Source organism: Xiphophorus hellerii, chromosome 8, assembly GCF_003331165.1.
Source record: "Xiphophorus hellerii strain 12219 chromosome 8, Xiphophorus_hellerii-4.1, whole genome shotgun sequence".
NCBI classification, from domain to species: Eukaryota; Metazoa; Chordata; class Actinopteri; order Cyprinodontiformes; family Poeciliidae; genus Xiphophorus; species Xiphophorus hellerii.
This window is the reverse complement of record NC_045679.1, coordinates 6,897,052-6,919,854: the sequence shown is the minus strand read 5'-3', so window position 1 is coordinate 6,919,854 and position 22,803 is coordinate 6,897,052. Positions and strand designations below refer to the sequence as shown.

The window sequence follows — 22,803 nt, the reverse complement described above, 5'->3', positions numbered from 1 at the left end:
TGGGACTGCGCGTACTGACGTCTTTCTAACTCCTGTCAGAAACTCTGCTGCAATATTTTAATCCTCATGGAGAGACTTACTGAAAGAAAAAATAGCAGAAATTCTTTAACTCTGAAGGAATATTCTTTATAATGGTAGCATCATGTTAAATGTACAAAATAAAGTGATTAATTCTGGTCTAAATAAATGTTTTTTTGGGTTTTTTGACATTCATTGAGACCAAATTTGATCTATTCATGGCAGATTTTTCTGATCCACATCTTGAGTTATTTGGGTTTTTACTCACCCATAGATAGTGTACAGTAGAAACCAGATATTTACAAACTGTATAAAACGTTGTTGCCATTTTCAAACATTAAGTCATTAAGTTAGGATAACCAAAACAATTTCTGTTTGCTAAATGCAACATAAATATGTCATTTGGGGAATGAAACAACTTTACCAGAACATCTTAACATCTTCCTAGAGCAGGATTATGACTATAGGAACAATACAGATCAATAAAGACAAGCACAAGGTAGAACAACTAATATAGTTTAATCCTGAATAAATTACACTCATATAACCACCAGTAAACAGTAGCAATATATATCAGGATAAAGATTTATAGAAATATGATACATACTAAGAAAACTAACCAGAAAATTCAGACACCAATTTTAAAATGCACCTAATTATTACTTATTAATTTTGTACATCTCAAATATAGCTTAATAACAGACTCCTTGCAAGAATAAACAGTTACTATAGCAAGTTTAACGGTGTAAAAGTTACAGAAAGATTGTAACTTTCATTTCAAAGTGCTCTGAATAAGGAAAAGGTTAAAAATAGGCATAAAACATGAGATTCAGAGCTGACAAAGTGGTAGAAAACATTATAAAAGCACAGCATGAATCACAACTTCCTTATAAATTATAAATCACGTTTTTTTCCCCTGTATGAAACATTTACCTTTGATCCAAGCTCAAATGAACAAAAGCTTTCCAAGTACAGATCGTCTCCCTGGCTCTGGCTGGATGCAATTTTAAATGTTTTTAAATCATTAAAACTTCACCATACCATTTATTTTTAATGCGCGTCAAATTGCACCACAAGTTTCATGCGTGCTGGTGGAGCTGAAGAGGCAGAATAAACTTATAGAAAACATGCTCCTGTAACACCAGCAACTCTCTTTAACATTAAGGCAGAAGTGGAAATTAAAGGCGAAACATAATTTATACTGAAGGTAAAGTTTAGAGATAAAACATGAAACATTTACTTATTTATGCCTGTATGAAAAATTTAAAACCATTTCCAATCAAATACTTTTAATGACATGCAAGAAAAGTCAGAAAATTGCTTTGACACCAAGTTCCCAAAATAAAGAAATAAGTGATTAACATTTATTATTCACAGTTAAGATGCATGGATCATATACGTATTAAAGAGCCTGAATACAAAAATGCATAACACATTTTTTTATGTTTCCTAGTAAAAAAAAGTATAAAATCACCAACTTTAGTTGGTCTATTATATAAATTTCCAAATAAAATGCTATGAAGTTTGTGGTTTTATTGTAACAAAATGTGAAATAAAAAACACTTGACTATATTTCAGACATTTTAGTCATTTAGTAAAAATAACAGGAACAGGTCAGTCCAACACTGTCAGCTGTACGAAACATACGACACCTGAAGGTAACTGGTGTTGCCTGGTAACGTGTACAGATGACAACATAGGTTTATTCCAATGTAAACGTCACTGGCATATTAAACAACGGCATATTTTCAGTATCAGAGTTCATGGCTCTCCAAGAGCTTATTGCTTATGTAAAGTATTAATATCAAAACCACTTTAGAAGTGTGTGTGAGATCATTGTCCTCTTAAAGCAACAATACATGTTTTAAAACATGCTGATTCCAGGTACAGTAAACCTTTTAAACTGTGATATAAACAAATAAAAAACATTAAGATTAAGTGAACATACAGAGAAACAAAATGAAACGTGCAAGGAAAAATACATTGGAGGTAAACCCGGACCTTTATTTATTTATTTAAACAGAACTGCTTTTGAAACTTTGTGCACATATTTCTATTAGGTTTCAGGTAAGGATGCTTCTTCAAGCTTGACATCAGTAAGCTTTATGCAAAGGTTATGAGTGTAAAAAAGGTTCTGGTTCAGTTGGTGTTGAACAGAACCTGGATCAGCAGAATAACAGCGGATCCAGATTTATGAGAAGTGATCCTGTCTTCAGACGTCAACAGAATAACTTTCCTTTGACTCCCAGTCAGTCTGACCAGTCAGACCAGTCTGGGCTCATTTCTCCTCATAACACTTTCAGTTTAAACTAACCTGTTTATTTGTGGCACCACTCTGGATCTACTGTGGTTCTGTTGGGTCTCAGCTTGTTGTTCAGATATTCTTCATCAACTCTTTGGATAATTTGAACAAACTGTAAGTTTGCTTTGTTTCCTACTTGAACTTTGTCATCAGGATATTCCTGCTTGTTTCTGCTCTCTGATGTTTGGAGAAAATGTTCACTTCTGATTTCAGCTAAAAAACTAAAATCTGCTGTTTGAAGTTCTCTGCTGAACAGCTGGTTTTATTTATTTTCTTCTCTGAACAAACTGATTCTTGGTTTTATTTCCTGCAATCAAACTCTGGTCTCCACCATTAAAGTCAGAAAGAAACAATTTCCTGTTTATTCCTTTCGAAATGAAATGATATTGTTAAAATATGTTTAATTCAGTCGTTTTATTAAATAGTTAATATTTGATAGAGCAGATAATCCACTTGTAGAGTTTAATAATTAACTAACTAAAATACTTTCTGTTCAGGTTGAATCAGTGAATGTAATTGTTGCTCCATGTCTCCATCTGGTGGACTGATAGTAGAAGTGCAGCAGCTGATGGCAGCTTCCTCTGCCTCTCTGCTGTCTGACTGCATTCACCTGACACTGATATGAAGCAGAGAAGAAGAGCCAATCAGAGGAGGAGCAGCTGATCTTTTTCCAGCTCTAATGATGTAAAGGATGATCAGAGTTGATGTGCAGATGAATGATGTGTGTTTCCTCTGCAGGTGAAGGTAGAAAGTGTGTGTGAGCTGATGTGAATTCAGCAGCATGGATCAGTGTGAGGACAGAGAGGAGGGAGTCCCTCCCTCTAAAACCACTCTGTGTGGGGAAGATGAGAGCCAGAGCAAAGGTCAGAGGTGAGGTCACCATCTCTAACTGTCCACAGCCCTTTTCACACAGCGTTCACTATATCAGGCCAGAACAGACGTGGTGATGAAGCTGCTGCTGCTCCTCTTTGCTGATTAAGTTTTAATCATCATGTTTCTGTCAGGATCCATCAGAGACGCAAACCAGAACCAGAACCAGAACCCAGCTGTGTGTCCTTTAAGAGCGACAGGTCAATGGATGCATTCATTCACTTTAAATCTCCTGGATCTCCACCATCAGAGAGGTGAGCTGTTTCTAACTGCTGTAACTGTTCAGTTTATATCTGTTATTATGACCATCCAATATTAATTTAACACACAAACACAAAAGGCAGAAGTGAGTTTAATTTCTAGATTGATATTTGGATTGTTCTCTAAATCTAAATGTTATTTATTTTCCAGACAGAGAAATGCTGAAAGAAAAAGGCTTTTATGAATTAATTTTATGAATCCAGTTTCATCTCTGTGGTTCAAACATCATCCAACATAGTGGATTATTAACCATTTCCACAGTTAAGGTAAAAAATATCTCATGTGGATATCTTTCAGAACCAGATGGTCTCTAACTGACACCATAAATAAGCAACTGGGTCATTCTCTGAATTCGGTGCATTTTGTGTCTCACAGGTTTATCTCAAATATTTTCATATAATTCAACCCACATTTTTAAAGAAAAATCAAGTATTGGAAATATCCATGTGTCTTGGTAATATAACATACAAATATATTTTAATAATTATGTTTTGAAAGATTTGATGGGTTGTTGAAGCGTAGAGGTCAGCCAAATGAGCATGTCCCCACTGACCAATGTTAATTTTTCACTGAATATAAAGAAATGAAACTAACCAGTAACTGCAACTTATTTGTACCATTTTAAACATTATAGGTATACTTTAATCTAAATAAAAGAAATATGAAGAAAAATACATTCATTATTTATAAAATATTACTTTTTAATCATGTCCTTCCAGTTTTGTTTAACCCTGTAACAGCAGACCAATCCCTCCTTTTTATAAATAACGTTCAGTCCAATTTCCTCAGCATCCTGGAAGTGACATCACTTAAGTTTTTTCCTGCTCACACTGTAAAGAGATTTAAGTGTTATTATAGTTTCTTACCGATATTTGATTATTTTTTATCCAAACTTTTTCATTGTCAAGCTCAACCTTTCAACACCTTTAGGCATGTAAATGATAATTATTGTTGTTTGGGAAAAAGTAAAGAATGGTCTTTGAAACATATTAATTCTTGTTTTCATCATATCATATGTTGCTCCATAACCTAGCTAATGTGGACTTATGGCAACTTTTAGTAAAAATCTTCAACCCCGTTACAGTTTGGTCAACTGTTACAATGGGTTCAACCGTTACTTGATACATTGTTATGATTTTTTTTTTAATAACAGCAAATATTAGACTAATTTTTGTTGGACTGTATGCAAAGTTTAAAGAATGATTCAAAAACATAAAAAAGCCTAATTTAATGTTTATTTTAAAGTATATTTTTATGATTTATGAAAAGAGCTTTTACATCAAACACATTTCCACTGGGAAATACCTGGTAAAGCCAGTCTGGTCCATCAGGACTTGGTTCCTGTGTGCATTGTGAGAGCAATTCAGCAGGGAAGGAAAGCTTCATGATGTGGTTGGTGAGATCTGCTGGAACTCAACCAAACTGAGCTGATGTGGACCATCAGAGGTTCTGCTGGTTCTTAGTGGGATCAGCAGGAACATTAAATCTTTACAGCTACTTAGTTCACCTGGTTCACTGCTCACATCCAGATATTACATCATGGACCTTTACCTTCTGATTGTCTCTGTGTGGACAGATACAATGTGATCTCACTGGCTTCCAGGGATCTACAGGATCCATTTTAAAATTCTCTCTATAACATCCAGCAGAGGACTCCACATGGACACACACCCACATATTTCAAACCTCCTCCATGTCCACATCACCTCAGATCTAGTCATAGGAACCTGATGGATGTCCCACACTGTCCTGAAGACCTGTGTGGACAGAGCCTTCACTTCCACTGACCCCAACCTCTGGGAAACTGTCTCCACCAGCATCAGATCTGCTGACAGTTTGGACTGTTTGAAGTCCAACTTCAGTACCAACTTTTTGAAATGTCTACTGGGTGTTTCTGGTGTTACTGGTCTCCATTCTTGCAGTTAATCTTTCTCCTAACTTCTTTGCATTATTTTTATGTGATGCTCTGTGTTAGAGATTTTTTGGTATTATCATTTTATTATTACTTTAGTTCACATTCAGCCTATAGATCATTGTGATTTTTTGTTTAAGGTGTTCTCTTCCTTATGTGTGTATGGTGGTCACTACTGTCTGTTCATTTTCATGAGAAATAGTTAACACTGAGTTTCTCAGACCTTAAATCCTTTTGCAAGAACACCTCCTAATTTAGTAACTACCTGTGAGCAGTCGTATTTTGTTTTATTGACAGTACTGACCGAGATTTGAACCGGGCTCAGACCTTTGATCAGATATCACATCTGGAACTGGGTTGTTAGTTGTTTGGGTTAGAAGCTTTACGACCTCTGTTGTTTTTCCTGACTGCCCTCTTGCCTGTTCTTCTTTGACAATAAAAACAGGAGCTCATGTGGAAGCAGATCAGAACGCTCTGTGAACAGCTCGGAGGAGCAGTGACAGAGACTTCTCCTTTTGCAAAAGCTTGACGTAAAATTCATATGCGTTGTCTGTGGTTCTTTCTTTTATTTAGGTTCGAAAGGAAAATACCTATCACTCTGTTTTTCTGCTTTATGGAATTTTAATGTCAAACTCTTGGTGATTCCATCTGTGGATACTGATGGATGAATATTTTCTGACTTTCTAATTGTTCCTGGTTCCTCCACAGAGTGGACCAGCAGAGCTCAGAGGTTCCCAGTGGTCCGTCTGCCCAGCAGAAACAAACACAACTGGAGTCCATATTTATGGTCTGTACATGAACAAGAACTACTTTTCCATGAGTTCTGTTCAAAGTCACCTTCATGCTGCTCTTTGTAGACCAGAGGAATGTCAGTCTATCCAACATCCATCTGGTGTTTGACTTATGATGTTTCCTTCATCTATAATTCTGTTCCAGCTGCTGGAGGACAATATTGTCACTTTTGTGAAGAAAGAACTGAAGAAGATCCAGAAAGATCTGAGTCCAGATTACCCAGAAAATTCAGAGAGTCAGAGAGATGACGATGTGTTGGAAGCTGATGATGAAGAACAGAGGAGGAGCAGCAGAGAGGCAGTGATGAAGATCACACTGAACTTCCTGAGGAGGATGAAGCAGGAAAAGCTGTCTGACCGTCTGCAGAGCAGTAAGAGGATTTCTTCAGAGATTTGAAATGATAGATAAATCACATATTTACTGAAATTTGAAGAGATGGAATCAAATTTATGAAAAACATCTTCAGAAGTCATGTAATCAAATTCAAAAGATGATTTGTTTCATATCTGATTATCGTTATTGTGTTAATTTAGGACATTTTGCTCCAGTTTGTCAACATCAACTTAAATCTGGTCTGAAGAAGAAGTTCCAGTCTGTGTTTGAGGGGATTGCTAAAGCAGGAAGTCCAACCCTTCTGAACCAGATCTACACAGAGCTCTACATCACAGAGGGAGGGACTGGAGAGGTCAATGATGAACATGAGGTCAGACAGATTGAAACAGCATCCAGGAGTAAAAACAGACCAGAAACAACAGTCAGACAAGAAGACATCTTTAAAGTCCCACCTGGAAGAGATCAACCAATCAGAACAGTGATGACAAAGGGAGTGGCTGGCATTGGGAAAACAGTCCTAACACAGAAGTTCACTCTGGACTGGGCTGAAGACAAAGCCCACCAGAACATCCAGTTCATATTTCCATTCACGTTCAGAGAGCTGAATGTGCTGAAAGTGAAAAACTTCAGCTTGGTGGAACTTGTTCATTATTTCTTTAGTGAAACCAAAGAAATCTGCAGCTTTGAACACTTCCAGGTTCTGTTCATCTTTGATGGTCTGGATGAGAGTCGACTTCCTCTGGACTTCCACAACAAGGAGATCCTGACTGATGCTACAGAGTCCACCTCAGTGGACGTTTTGCTGACAAACCTCATCAGGGGGAAACTGCTTCCCTCTGCTCTCCTCTGGATAACCACACGACCTGCAGCAGCCAATCAGATCCCTCCTCAGTGTGTTGGCATGGTAACAGAGGTCAGAGGGTTCAATGACCCACAGAAGGAGGAGTACTTCAGAAAGAGATTCAGAGATAAGCAGCAGGCCAGCAACATCATCTCCCACATGAAGACATCACGAAGCCTCCACATCATGTGCCACATCCCAGTCTTCTGCTGGATCACTGCTACAGTTCTGGAGGATGTGTTGGAGACCAGAGAAGGAGGAGAGCTGCCCAGAACCCTGACTGAGATGTACATCCACTTCCTGGTGGTTCAGACCAAAGTGAAGAAGGTCAAGTATGATAGAGGAGCTGAAACAGATCCACACTGGAGTCCAGAGAGCAGGAAGATGATTGAGTCTCTGGGAAAACTGGCTTTTGATCAGCTGCAGAAAGGAAACCTGATCTTCTATGAATCAGACCTGACAGAGTGTGGCATCGATATCAGAGCAGCCTCAGTGTACTCAGGAGTGTTCACACAGATCTTTAAAGAGGAGAGAGGTCTGTACCAGGACAAGGTGTTCTGCTTCGTCCATCTGAGTGTTCAGGAGTTTCTGGCTGCTCTTCATGTTCATCTGACCTTTATCAACTCTGGTTCTGACGTGATGAAAGAAACACAAATATCTAAGAAATCTTCATTACTTAATAAATCTGAACTAAAATCTCTCCATCAGAGAGCTGTTGACCAGGCCTTACAGAGTCCAAATGGACACCTGGACTTGTTCCTCCGCTTCCTCCTGGGACTTTCACTGCAGACCAATCAGAGACTCCTACAAGGTCTGCTGACAAAGACAGGAAGTAGCTCACAGACCAATCAGGAAACAGTTCAGTACATCAAGGAGAAGATCAATGTAAATGTGTCTGCAGAGAAAAGCATCAATCTGTTCCACTGTCTGAATGAACTGAATGATCGTTCTCTAGTGGAGGAGATCCAACTGTCTCTGAGTTCAGGAAGTCTCTCCACAGATAAACTGTCTCCTGCTCAGTGGTCAGCTCTGGGTTTCATCTTAATGTCACCAGGAAAAGACCTGGATGTGTTTGACCTGAAGAAATACTCTGCTTCAGAGGAGGCTCTTCTGAGGCTGCTGCCAGTGGTTAAAGCCTCCAACAAAGCTCTGTAAGGACACAGATTGTTACTGTATTTTTTATAGATAGGAATCTGCTAATTATGAGGAAATTTTTCATGTTTCAGTTTATATGTTGGTGCATTGTCTCTTCATTGGGGGTGTTGCTCAAAAAATAAACAGACTTCCTTCAGCAGCTGGAAATAGTGTTACATATTAAAGCAGCAAAACTTCTCCACTGTTAAAATTGAAATTGGATTAATATAGTTAATTATGAAAATTTATAATGCTATTTCCAACCTCCTTGTTACCTGTAGTTCAGTCCTTTAAGGCTGGAGGTCCAAATATAGAATGAACCAGTTCACAATAAATGCAAAGGTTGTGTAAAATAAAATAGTTCCTTCTCTGTCCAATAAAAACATTGTTGATTTGAAAGAACATAAATTTTGAAGAATTGTTTAATAATAGATTTTCTCCCTGTCTCCTCAGACTGAGTGACTGTAACCTCTCAAAGAGAAGCTGTGAAGCTCTGTCCTCAGTTCTCAGCTCCCAGTCCTCCAGTCTCAGAGAACTGGACCTGAGTAACAACAACCTGCAGGATTCAGGAGTGAAGCTTCTCTCTGCTGGACTGAAGAGTCCAAACTGCAACCTGGAAACTCTCAGGTAAAATTTTCTCGATGCTAGTTATTTCTATCCACAGAGATTGAAAAAAGTATTTGACCACTGTTAAGGAAGAATAATTTATAAATTAACTTTGGAAAAAAAGTTTGGCTCTCTCTCTTCCTCAAACTCCCAGGTCCTCTCAGCGGGCGACGTGCGGCCACAAGGAAAAACAACAATGGGTGTTGACGTCACAGAATCACAGAGTTTAATCCCATACAAAGCAACGTATGAATTAACAACAAAACTGCAGAGGAACAGAGATATACATTCATTACCTGAGACAGAAAAAATAGAGAAAGAAAAACAAAGAAAAGGCAAAGACGCGTCTTTGGAGAGAGCTGATGCAAAAAAGCAAAATAGTGGCAGCTGTCTGAATTGTTACTCCTGTGCACGAACTCTTATACTGAAGGTGTGTCTTTCTTTTTTAATATATTCAATTAAGGCGTACCTCTGGTTGACCAACTGGAAGCTACCTTGGACACTCAGAGAAACTTAGAACTCCCCCTAATTTACGCCAAAGATCAAAGGCCATTTACTCTCTGTTTCAACAAAAGAGCCAACAGCTGCATCCTGGGCTCCTGGATTCTACGGTCATTTGGGTAAAGAAAAACATGATATAAGATTTCACAGATACCTGTGGAATCCAGAGTCTCTCCCGTTATCTCTCCTTACATAAATTCTCAGGAGAAACTTAAATCCAGTAATTTTGGTTCAAGGAAAGGTTATCTTCACAAAACCCCATTTAGCATAAATCCTGAGCAATTTTCTAATACTAAACAAAACATTTTCATTCAAACAATTTCCATTTGATTCTGATATTGTCACAGATGGTACAATTTTCAAATACATTCATCATTTAGTAGATTAGTAGTTCTAAAATTAGATAATACAATCTTCATTAAAAACATGCTATTAATACTTAGATAAATGTCTTAGAAATTAAATGTTAGTTGTTTCAACATTCTATGTTGTATTCAGTTTTACACCATCCCAGATGTTGGTTCTGGAAGACTTTTGATCTTCTGTGAACCAAACAGACTTCTCTCCTCCAGGCTCAAGTGATAGTGCCCTGCAGGAGATGCTAATTTTATGGCCTCCTGCCCTCTGACAACACAGCAGGAGCCCCATTGAGAGATCCCCTTTGATCTGCATTTGGTTAATGTACTTTGAATACTTGCCCATCAATAGTTTAGTTTTAAATCCTTAACACAAACCTGTTCAAAATTAAGAAATTTGTTCAAAATAAGAATGTTCAATATACCTTTTACACATGCCGTAAGATTAACTGTATTAAGCACTAAAAATAGTCATTTTTCCTCAACACCACCCATTTAAATGATCATAATCAGGTGTTCCAATAACTTCCATGGCCACAGGTGTATGAAAGTAAGCACTTAGGCATGTAGACTGTTTTTACAAACATTTGTGAAAGAATGTGTTGCTCTCAGTAACTCAATGAATTCCAGAGTGGAACTGTGATAGGATGTGCAACAAGTGGGTTTTTATGTCCTGGACAACTGAGAACCTATAAATATGTAGAAATTGAATATTTGGGAAGTATCATAACTTAAACTTAAGGCTGAGCACCAGAGTTTCCTAGAAAAATGTTCAGATTTTATTTTGTGGTTTTAAAGACTCTACATTGAAGATGATGAGAGCAAAACATAATTGAAATATTAGCAACATTCGACAGAAAAAGGAGCTAAGTCTATGAAAGTAATGTAGCCAGTTTTGCTACTTTTGATTTAAGGCATAATAATGCAGGTTATCATGATTCAGCTGAAGTAATGAAATTAACAAAATGCGGTCTGATTTTTCTTAGTGTGTTTTTTTCTATTGAGCAGCAAAAGTAAATAAAATGTGTTACAGTGAATCCTCGTTTTTCGCCCAGGTTACGTTCCAAAAAGAAACCGTAATAGGCGAAATCCGCGGATAGTAACCTTTATTTTTATTACAATTATCATACAATGAAATACTCCATAATACATTGAAACCAAAGAACAAAAGCTTTTTACAGGCCCAAACATTTGTTTAACAAATAAAAATAAATGTATGTATGTACAAATAAAAATGTAATGTATAAACATTTTTTTTTACTTTTACAAATAACTACTGTAAAATAATAATTTTAATATGAACTGAAAGCGGATTCCTGTGCCCGAATTGCGGAGATCAGCGCCGCCCCACCGCGACCTGAATCATTGGATTAGAACGGGAGAAAATAAAAAATGATTATGATAAAAAACAAAACAAAGTACAGTAGGACAAATAGTGACTCGCGTGTATTTCACTGCTCTTCTGACTGAGCCGCTGCATCCTGACTCCGCTCTGTAGCGAGGTTTTCTTCTTCTAAAGCCTGCGGTGCAGGTGTGTTTTTTCGAGAGAAGAACATAGTTATCGGTAGTTGTTGTCGCTCTTTTTTCTTCTGGGCAAAAAGATTCTTATAAACGGACATGCCACCATCGATTATGTTAAATATGGCAAGCTGTTTTACGTACGTGTACATATTAAACCGCATCGTTGTTGACACACAGGTAGAGAAGAAGTGGAAAGACTGTTTAGCCAATCAGAGTGCAGAACACAAAACACGATGCAAAGCGAGACCGCGAAAGGTGAACCGCGAAATAGCGAAGGTTCACTGTACATGTCTTTTGCTTTAAGTATTTACTTACTGGAGGGTTTTAGTTTGTGCTGCAGAGCCACAGCTAACAGCTAGCTCCTCACTTCAGCGGCTCTAATGGAGCCTGTGCTGTTCAGCTGCTGTTGCTCCTCCTACACTTTGGACTGAACCATTGTTCTAAGAATGGTGGGGGGGTTCCTTAAAATTAATTCTTGTTTTTTTCTTAGATGAATGGCAGATTTACTTCGTTCTTTGTTTCTATTACATTTTATATTGATATTGTTTAAATACAAATGTTTCTTTCATGATTTGTTTGGGGGGACAATTCCAAGATTGCGGGGGTCCGGACCCCCCGACCCACCTGGGATTTACGCCCATGTCCATACAGGTCAGCCTGTGTCCAGTTTGAGTGAAAAGAGGTGCAGGTGATCCACGCTTCAGAGATCAAGCAGTGGCAGCACGAGGCAACATGTAGAGGCACCAGCTGTGTGATTGGTCCACTCTCCTGGTTTTAAATGCATCAACTATAAACCTATCTTTAGAAATAAATCTGCTCCACCAGGCCAGTGAAACGCTCAGAGCAACAAAGACTTGCAATCCAGCTTTGTAAGTGTAGCACCCCACTGCTCCGTCCGCTAGTAACTAGGACAAGAACTTAAACTCACTGGTGGGGTGGCTATTTGGGTTCGAATAGTTCTGGTAGATACCACGCAGGTTTACCAATACTGAGTAATTCCTTACTCTTCCAATTATCCTACACTCCTATGATGTAACACAAACTACTCCAGACAACCAGCTACCTGAACAGTTTCTTTTAATAAGAGCTTAAGAAAAATAAAACCTTAGCTCCACAAATCCCCAAAACAATCAAAAACTTAAACATAGAACGAGGTTATCAATTCCCTCACAACAAATGTTTCCCAAAACAAAATAAAGTCGATAAGGCACTTTTTCTTTCAGTCCCTTATGTTTTATTCACTTTACCTTTGTGATTTTTAAGAAAACCCCTCACTGTTAACTATTGCTTTACTACAACCAGAATTCAATTTTTGTTACCAATAGAACTCCATACATGTACAGAAAATTTACAGTTCAAAATCACAATATCACACATGGGCCCATACTCTCTCTCATACACACACACACTGTCCGGTACCGGTTTAAGGTTTCATTGCAGGCCTGGTGAAGCTAGAGATCGATGTCACTTCTTCAACGATCCTCTTCTCCGTTTAAACAATGAACCAACTCCGACCTGCTCGCTCAGCCGACGTCCTCTCCGTGAAGAATGCTTCGCGAGTCCAACTTCCTTTAAAACTCCGCCACCCGAGTTGCAGGACTGCTCCTCCGTCGCGCTGAAATCAGTGTCGCCATGTCCCTCTCGCCACCTCGGATAAGCCGCAGTTCTCCTTGATCCCGCCGCAGTTTTTCCTCCGTGCTTTTCACTGCAGAATTCTTCCGCAGATATCCCACACCCCGTGTGCAGGATTATTTATGCAGAACATACCCTAACAATCCAGTTCCTTCTCCCATCTCAACCTCAGCAAACATTAGCAGCGGTCACCATTAGCTTCTTCTTCTCTCCCTCGCGCTCTTCTCCTTTCCTCTTCCCATAATCCCATTGTTCAGTTTTTTTTTCTCTCTGTTGAGTTCACTTGTCCCTCGTTAACCTAAACTACTTTCGTAGGTAGGATATTCAATATAGTCTTTAAACAAATGGGATGATTAATCAAACAATACACTTATGTAAATACACAAGTCACCTCCAGAAAAGTTTTGGCTTTCTGTTTTTTCCATCATGTATATAATCACTCAGATTAAAAATGTACAAAAACAATACACATTTCTCACATATCCTTTTTTTCTTACATAAAACCAACCTCGTAAATATTTTGTAAATATTACAGGCCTTAAGTGCATGGTTTTTAACCAGGGGCTACATAAGAAAAAAAGAGCATTATTGCAGATCCTTCCTCCCAGGAGTTGTTAGACTTTCTAACCAGAACTGCTCCCAAAAAACTCTTACATATGATTATAAATTGCTGTACTCAGCTGCACATTTTTTCAAACTGATTATGATGTTTTTATTAAAAGTACAGCATTATTATCCCTCTATTGTAAATGTGTCCTTACTCTACAGCCTCCTGTTATTTTTTATTTTTACCTTTTCTTCAATGTTTTATTTTTCCATTTACCTTAAACTTGTTGCTGGTAAACCTGAACTCCCTGCTGTGGAAAAATGAAGGATGTTTCTATTCTGATCCGTTCTATAAGTGACAAATGTTGATTTTTTTGTAGTCATGTAACGGAATTAGAGTTTAATTATGATTTCATCTTATTGACAAGTTAATTTATTGATGTTTTTACACTTGTGAAAATGATCAGTTCAGACCTTGGGTTATACCTCAATGTTCTCATCATGTGATGAATTGTGTGTCTGCAGCTTATCAGGCTGTTTGGTCTCAGAGGAAGGCTGTGCTTCTCTGGCCTCAGCTCTGACCTCCAACCCCTCCCATCTGAAAGAGTTGGACCTGAGCTACAATCATCCAGGAGACTCAGGAGTGAAGCTGCTGTCGGCTGGACTGAAGGATCCACACTGGAGACTGGAAGCTCTCAGGTATGGAGGAACCTGCTGCAGGAGCAGAGAAGGTCTGATAGAGGAGGAAGAGGGAGAAATGTCTTTAGTCAGTCTGCTGGGAAACATTTAGTTTGAAGCTGAATGTTTAATTTGATAATTAAATATTTAGACGCCTCATCTGGAGGCAGAGATCATTACCCAGTTTTCTGGAATATTCTCCAGACTAAGAGCGGCTCACAAGGAAAATTAAAGAGTGGGATGGGTTTAATAGTTTAATAGGGTCTCTGACTAAATTAATAAAAGAAGTTCATTTAGATTTCCATGATGATCTACTGATGGCAGAAAGGACTTTAAAACAATATTTGATGGAGCTCCAGACCAATCAGCCCCAAGAAGCAAAGATGAGAAGAAAAGTAACTCCATGTTGGTCAGATGGATGTTTAAAAGTTATGGGAGAGAAAAATAAAGAACTTTAGATTTTAAACAAAACTCACAACTTTCAGGATTTAATAAAATATAAATCCAAGACGCTTTGCGCTTTTTGATTTGTTGGTTATTTGAAAGTAATCAATGATTCTGGTGCCGCCTTTGCCTCCCTGATATCATGAACTGCTAGCTTTCAAAAATTCACCATCAAATCTGAAAAACATATGGAGGAAAGTTAAGCTGCTAAACGCTGTCTGAGTTTTGGGTGTTAAACTGATTTAGGTTAGAGAAGTTTTATGTAATCTTACCAGCTTCTAGTTTAAATCGACTGCAATAAATAAAACAATTAAATAGTTGTAAGCAGCTGAACTGGCAGTAACATTGATTACTGCGGTCGGGGCGCATGGAGCGCAGCGTCTCCTGCCATGAATGTCCCAGTAACGTTAAACTCCTCCACATCCTGGTTACTGAATTAATGTGAATAATCTCCATCTCATATTTACATTTACAGTCATATTCAATAAATTAGAATATTGGTTCCCATGAGGCTCGTTTGTCAGGATTTAAAACAACTTCAGCAGATATTAAACATGTTTTTCATGCTTTTTTACTTTTACTCAAGTAAAAATGTTAATGTGGTTCTTTTACTAGAGAACATTTTTGTCTGTTTATTTGTACTTTTACTTCAGTACATTGTTTGAGTTCTTTCTCCACCTCTGGTGAACAGCCAGTAGGTGGCGCTAGAGTCAGGAGGAGGCAGCCTGGAGAAAAGGCTGTTCCTCCCTGATCTGTTTCCAAGCAGTCAGAGTGTAGAAGTTGAGAGCTGGAGAAGTTTCCTCCTGTTGCTGCAGCAGCAGAGATGTTCTGCTTCATGGACTAAATCAGGTTGGAAAGAGGAGAGATCTTTACTGAGCTGCTGGATAAAAGCTTCTGAAACATTTCAACTCTTTCTGGAAACTAATGAGACATAAAAACAATGGATGTTTTTACCATCCAGACCTTTAGAACCAGTTCAGGTCAATAATTCAGTTGTTTCTGTGGAAGATGAACAGATTTGATGTGAAATGATGAAATTCTTCATTTCTATCTGATGTTCCAGCAGATCTGTAGAAAATGGAGCTGCAGCTCTCAGATATTTCAGTCGTCATGTTTTCTATCAATGAATCCACTGATTAAAGCAGGAATCTCATCTCCATGTTCTCCTCCAGAGGTTCCCAAGGTTTGTTCCTGGAAGCTGCTGCTGGTTCCTCCAATCCAGGCTCCGCCCCCTTTAGAGGAAATCTGTCCATATATGGCGCTAAGAGTCACCTTGATGCTGCAAAGCTTTGTTCAGGGATGAGATGTCAGGATGTTAGTGTCAGTCTGTTCCAGGCTTTAGTTGTTCTCCTCATGAGGAGCTGAAGTCTCTGACAGGAACGTAGAGCTGAACAGGAGAAGAACTTGAAGCTTCTTCTTGGCCTCTGATTGCAACAGCAGGACAATCCAACGTTTTAGTCTGACTTCATCTGGAAATATTTCTTTGACCCTGAATCAGTTTGAAGGCAGGCCAGCTCCTCATCAGAGCTGAGATCTTCTCTGTCCTCCATGCTGGAAATGTACAAGTCCAGCAGCTCCTGATCAGTGACATCAGAGCGTGACATCATCAGTAGAATGATGATGTCATTTCCCTCTCAGAGCAGCTTGGAAATCTGAGAGGAAAGATGCAAACAAAGACTCTCTGGACTGTTGGATCTGCTGGTTCTGGTTCCAGATGCTCCTTGGACACTTTCACAAGCCATTACTGCAGCTGCTGGATTCAGGATGCTGCTTCTTCTTCTTGGCCTCATTGTAAATGTGTGCAGCAGCGCCACCTGGTGGTGTTGGTTGGTAGAGGAAGTGCTGAAAGGTTGGAGGTGTTTGTCAGAGGTGTGTGATGATGGAAGCCTCTCCCTGGTTTGTGAGTCTGAGCTCAGAGATCAAATCTTTGATTCTTGTTGAACTCTTTGTTGAATGTGATGCAGCTTCTCCTTTTTAATGTTTGTATTTCTGGATATTACAGTGAGGCCACAGCAGGTTTTCAGCAGCAGGGCTGTTTAGTGTTTCATTCCTTCATCTGTGTGTGGGAGTGTGGATGGAACAGGTATCCAGGTGTTGTGTCAGAGTTTAGATTGATTGTATTTTAATGCTGATTATTAAATCAGGTTGAGCTTCCAGAAATGTTTCCTTAGTTTCCTGATGTCCTTTTAGGCTTTGTTGAAAATGGATCAAAAATGTACCGCACACAGAGCAGAAAATCAGCCAGTACAAGTAATCAGACTTTACTTATTTTATTCTTTTTTAGCGCTAAAAAAGGAGACGCTTACCCTTACAGACTAGGTGTGAATGTGACCGAGTCTATACATCATCTGATCAAAAACGGGAAGATTCGTTTACTATACTACGGATGCACCTGGTGGTCATCTGATGTCTTACGTCATTTTATCAACTAAGTTTCTATTTCCTGGGAGACGGGAGTCTGAGGAGTTTCGATAGATGTTACAATTACAAAGGGCCTTTGTGTGAGAATATTAGTGTGTGAAAGCATGTGAATGTATTTGAGCTTGATAAGCGCCTCAACAGCTCCCCCTTTTGGTCTCAACGAGACCACACAAAACAAGAGAAATGGAAAATAACGAAAAGAATAAAAGAGGGGGGCTGTACATCCTCGAGTAGACACTGTCCCTTCCGGAAAACTTCCCCCTGAGGCTTCGTCCTCCCGCATCCTCCACCAATGTTTTTCATTTCATTTCGTCACATATTTTGGGGGTAAAAACGGACAGGGCACCCCTGGCCTCCCAGGCGGTGGAAAAAATCACAATGTCCCCCTTACAATCTGGAGAAATGCACAAATAGAAACAAAATTTTGAAGGGTGGTGGGGTTTAGGGAAATGTTAGTCAACCACCCATGGCATGACTATGTCAGCTGTTTCTGTTGTTTTATTTATTATATTTATTTTCAATAAAATGTTGTCCGTAGTCTTGTGGGTTTTGTCTTAATCATTTTTGTTGTCATTATTACTTCATATGTCTGATTTTTCATTATATTCATTCTGTAGTGACCTCAGTTCAACGCCATGCCACAGGAGGGTAATGAACTCAAAAGAGCAAAGTCTAAAATTTTGTGTTAGGTTTTGTATATTTTTTTTTGTTTTGTTTTATTGTTAGTATTTAAAAACAAGGTGAAAAGTCACAGTTACTAAGTTGTTAAGTTCTACATAAGTGCTAAGTGAACAAAATGTTAGGATAATGTGTGGAACTTAATAAAAATGCAATAGTGAAGTGTTAGGTTGAAATTATTTGTAAAATCAGTGAAATGTTAGGTAGTATGCAAAAATGAACACATTGTTAGAAGACTAAACGGTGAGATTTCTATGTAATATGTAAAAGTTAATGAACTACGAAAAGGATGCAAAGTTAAACGGAATGAAATGGTAAGAAAAGCTTAGAATTCTGAGTATTGAAAGGCACAGAACAATGAACACCTTCGTAAAACATCAAATCAATAAAGTAAATCAGGATTAAAGGCAGTACACTCAAAATACACTGGCATGATTAAACTAGGATTAAAAGTAAGTAAAAATGTTTTCTGATCAAACTTTAATCATTGTAATGAAATCAAATCACTGCAGCCTCTCTATAGCGAGACCTATCAACGTCAAATCAGTTTCTGCGTGTGTCCAGATGTAGAGCCGGCGCGGTCGCTGGGAAACCCCGACAGTGCCTGGAAGGCTTCAGTGTGGGATCTCGGCTGTAACTCGGTCCAACAATCGTGGAAGGCGCCCACAGTCTCACACCAAGGCACACCCAGAAAGGATTGGACTTCAACAAAAGCGAAATCAATGGATTATATAAAGAACATTAAAGTAAAGGAAAATTTTCTTTTGTCACTGGATACTAGTACTGCCCTTAAACTCTGGCAATCTGGAATTTCATGGTTCTTTGACGTCTCCGGGAAAACATCTGATAGGCAGGTGGATTTCCATCACTACTGCTGCCTTTCTCTATGGTTGAGGTGATGCACCGCACCGCCAATGACCTCAGACAGGGGACACAGCAGCAACCACAGGTGATCAGGAGGGCAAAGAAAGTCGCTGCAGAGACCAGTAGAGAGATAATAATGCCCTTGTACTTCCCGAACATGTTTGTGAACCATTGATCCAAAGGGTTGGTCACGCCAGACTGCTCGTGCATGGTTTTACTCAGGGCTTTCAGTCCTTCCAACGCCTTGGTCACCTTGCCATCAGGAGAGGTATGATTTGGAACGAAAACACAGCACAAATCGCCAAAAATCGCACAGACCCCCCCTTTTTCAGCTAGTATCATGTCTATTGCTATCCGATTCTGGACAGCCATCAATGAGGTGGGGGCTAATTGTCCAGCCAACCCTTCAACTGCATCTCTAGTCAAATTTGTGAGCAAGAGCGTGTTGTAATGAATATAATTGATCCTGTCTACGTTTTTGTTGGGTGTTATAAGTAGAAGAAGACTTTCAAAACCTGCTGCAACCTGGTCCGCTAGTTTGTATCGGTCTGGTACCCCTCGTGGAACACCAATGCTGTCCATATATGTGGGTGAGTTTGCCTGCAAGTCAAAGGCGCTGCGCTTTTTACGTGAGGACATACTGTCCTCCACCGGTTGTTTTTCTCCCATCATGATCACATGTGCTCTAAGTCGGACCATGGCACAGACCCCTCTCATGGTTGGCTCAAGTCTCGCAAATAGTTTGCTTCCTCCGCAAAGGTAGAATAACCCATCTCTCGCCCATGTACCTATTAAATGTCCTGGGAGAGTGGTTTTACACCAGCTTGCATCAATCTGGCCTACACGGACATTACCTTTTGTTAAATTGAAGCAGACATACTTATCTTTGTCTGGGATAGCTGGCACCACCCGGGTTCTATTGTTGACTGGAGGAAATAACGCTGTTAAGTTTTCACATCCGGAGGGTTGTTTCATTTTAGTCATGCTAAGCATACAGTTAAAGCCCCAAACATCAGATTGAATCAAAGGTGCAGGTTCAGTGTACATTTTAGGTCGCCCTGCTGCACAGGCCACGCAGTTAGACATATGGTGTTCTCGAACTGTTGCTGTTAACCAGTCTAACCATAAATTGGTGCCTGTATAACCGGTAGCTAGCATTAGCAGGTCAGCAGGGGTCGATTTAGAGTAGTCAAAAGTAATTACATTGCCATTTTGCTTATCTAGAAATCCTGAATCATTAATTTCAGGGGAGGAGTCTGGTGGAGTCAGGAGACTAATTAAGATGACTTTTAGGGGGTCCCTTCCGCTTGCTTCAACCCCCAGTACAATGTACATCCGGTATGGATTGCCGTCGTATACTGACTTGTGTACGTCATGCAAGGCCAAAATGAGTGGGTTATCTGTGTGTGAATGAAGTCTGGAAAAGGAAACCTTATTTACCTGAGCACTGGGCAAATGGGAGTGTGTTGGAGTCCACCACTCCCCTGTGTAATGAGTGACCCCGTCCCAGCTAGGACAAAGTTGACAGCGAGGACACCACCCATTTCCGCAAGCTTCGTAGCACCTGTTAATGTTAGGGCTCATACACAGGTACACCTCCCAGCTTTTCCATCCCAATGGATTACCCCCGCAGTCAATAATGTCACACAGGTCAAATTTAAATGCAGTGTCAGAGCCCTTGTAGTAATTCAGTGTCAGTACAGGTTGTTGGTTGTTTGAGCTGCGTTTGCTGCCGTCAGTCGCATGTTGTGAAGGGATGTCTCTAGGTACTATACGGTGTGATGTCAGGGTCGTCTGTGTGTTATTCATCCCATGTACCCGTATGTACTCTAAGCTAAAAACCATCCATGTTATCACCAGACTTATGGTGCCCAACACTGCTGCAGTGTACCAAGGGTGTGTCTGTAGCACCTGGCGCATGGATATGCGAGCGGGTGGAGGCATGTTAGGTGTGTGTTACCGTTGCTGGTTCTGGGGCGGCTGCACACTGTGACCAATGGTACCAGGTGTCACCTTTGGTTTTAAGTTTTACTGCGTGGGCTGTTCTCTCCAGCACCTGGTAAGGTCCAGTGAACCTAGGTTCCGTCCACTTTCTTCTGATGACTTTTAGCCACACCCACTGGGTAGTGGGCTCTGTGAGAGTCCCTCTCTCTGTGCGTTCTCCTTGGATCCTACACCACTCTTTCTTTAAAGTCTGTAACTGAGAAAAATAGTCTTTCCTCGTTAGAGGTTGTAGGTCACCTGGATCCTGTGTTGGCGGTCGGGGTCCTGGGAAGCTTTGTCCAGTGGTGATCTCGTACGGCGTCAATCCTGTCCCGGAGTTGACCGAGCACCTGATGGACATCAAAGCCAGAGGTAATGCATCAACCCAGTTTAATTTGGTCTGTGCACAGATTTTAGCCAATTTTGTTTTCAGGTTTTGGTTCATTCTCTCCACCTTTCCTTGAGATTGCGGATGATAGACTGTTCCAAACCTGTGTTTGAGGCCGAGATGGGCCTCAACTGTTTGCAGATCCTTATTTTTAAAATGGGTTCCATTGTCTGACCTGATTCTCTCTGGGAATCCATGTCTGGGAATGTAGTGGTTGATCAGGCATTTTATGACAGTTTTACTGTCTTCTCTCGCTGCTGGCCACGCCTCTGGCCAACCTGTGAAAGCATCAACACACACCAGCAAATATCTTTTCCCTTGCACCGTGTTTATCATGTCAGTGAAATCCAACACAACCTCTTTCCCTGGACATGTGAGTGGAGGAAACCTTCCCTGTGGGGGATTCATAGTTTTCTTAGGATTGAACTGTCCACACATTTCACAATTTTGCACAAAATGTTCCACCATGTCGATCATGTAAGGGTGCCACCATTCTTTGAGGTTGTGCAACATCTGTTTAATTCCCACATGTCCAACCCCATGAGCTTCCTCAAACAGCTCCTGTTTCCTCCCAGGAGGCAGAATTAACCTGCCGTCTGGGCCCCTCCAGCATCCATTTGTTTCAGAGGCCCCTCTGTGTTTCCACATGTTTTTCTCCTCTGGAGACGCCCCCTTTTGACATCTTTTCACCTCTTCCAGAGTCAGCTTGTCTCTTATTTCCTCCTCAGAGGAACACACCATCATGAAGTCTTTGTATCCTGCAGCCACTTTTGCTGCTCTGTCGGCTGCCTGGTTGCCTTTAGCAACCAATGTGTCTGATAGGTCATGACCTTTACATTTTATGACTGCTACTCTTGCTGGTAACAGTAATGCTTCTGCCAATTCTTTTATCTCACGCTCATGTTTTATGGGCTGCCCACTTGCCGTCAAAAATCCTCCTCTCACCCATTGGCAAAGTTCCACATGCACTGTTCCTGCAACATAAGCTGAATCGGTGTAGATGTTTACCTGTGATCCTTGTGCGAGCTTTAACGCTTCTGCCACTGCTTTTATTTCTGCCCTCTGTGCGGATGCTGTTCCTTCCAGTCTTTCTGCTTTTCTTGTGAGAAAGCCTGCTTTTGTGCTTTCTACTACTGCAAAACCAGCTCTTAGTTCTTGTGTTTGGTGTCTGTAACAACACCCATCTGTGAAGAACTGTCTCACCTCTGGTCCAATCAAGGGAGTTGCTTCCAGGTCTGGTCTTACCTTTTCTGACTTTGCCACCAACTCTGCACACTCGTGTGGTTCTCCGTCTGCAAAACAGTCTGCCATATTTATGCCTTCATGAGTGAATGAAATGTTTGGAGCTTCCAGAACTTTGGAAAGCCTTTGTTGTCTCAACGCCGTCATGGTGAAACTCTGTGAGTTTACATATGCCACCACGCTGTGTGTAGTTAACACTTGCAGTGTATGTCCCATGACAATATGTGCGGTTTTTTGTATGAGTTTGGCTATCCCAGCTGCATGTTGCGTACATGGGGGATGCCTTTTTTCCATATTGTCCATCATTACAGATAAGTACATCAGTACTTTTCTCTCTCCCCCTTTTTTCTGGAACAAAACTCCGTTAACAGCCATTTTTGTTACAGAAACATCAAGAAAAAACGGCAAGGTGTAATCTGGGAGGGAGAGTTCCGCTGCCAATGCCATGTTTTGCTTTAATGAGATAAAAGCTTGTTCCGC

General features: G+C 40.1%; 1 protein-coding gene and 1 long non-coding RNA gene across 2 annotated transcripts in view; both read left to right on the top strand.

Moving 5' to 3' along the window:
- LOC116724472 (NACHT, LRR and PYD domains-containing protein 3-like) overlaps positions 1–22,803 on the top strand; it is a 331,270-nt gene that overhangs the window by 75,130 nt on the left and 233,337 nt on the right. The gene's annotated exons all lie outside the window — the stretch shown is intronic.
- Positions 4,830–6,520, top strand: LOC116724661 (uncharacterized). The gene is made up of 4 exons (XR_004340217.1): positions 4,830–4,843; positions 5,888–5,893; positions 6,139–6,150; positions 6,300–6,520. It is a non-coding gene; the product is annotated as an uncharacterized LOC116724661 (long non-coding RNA).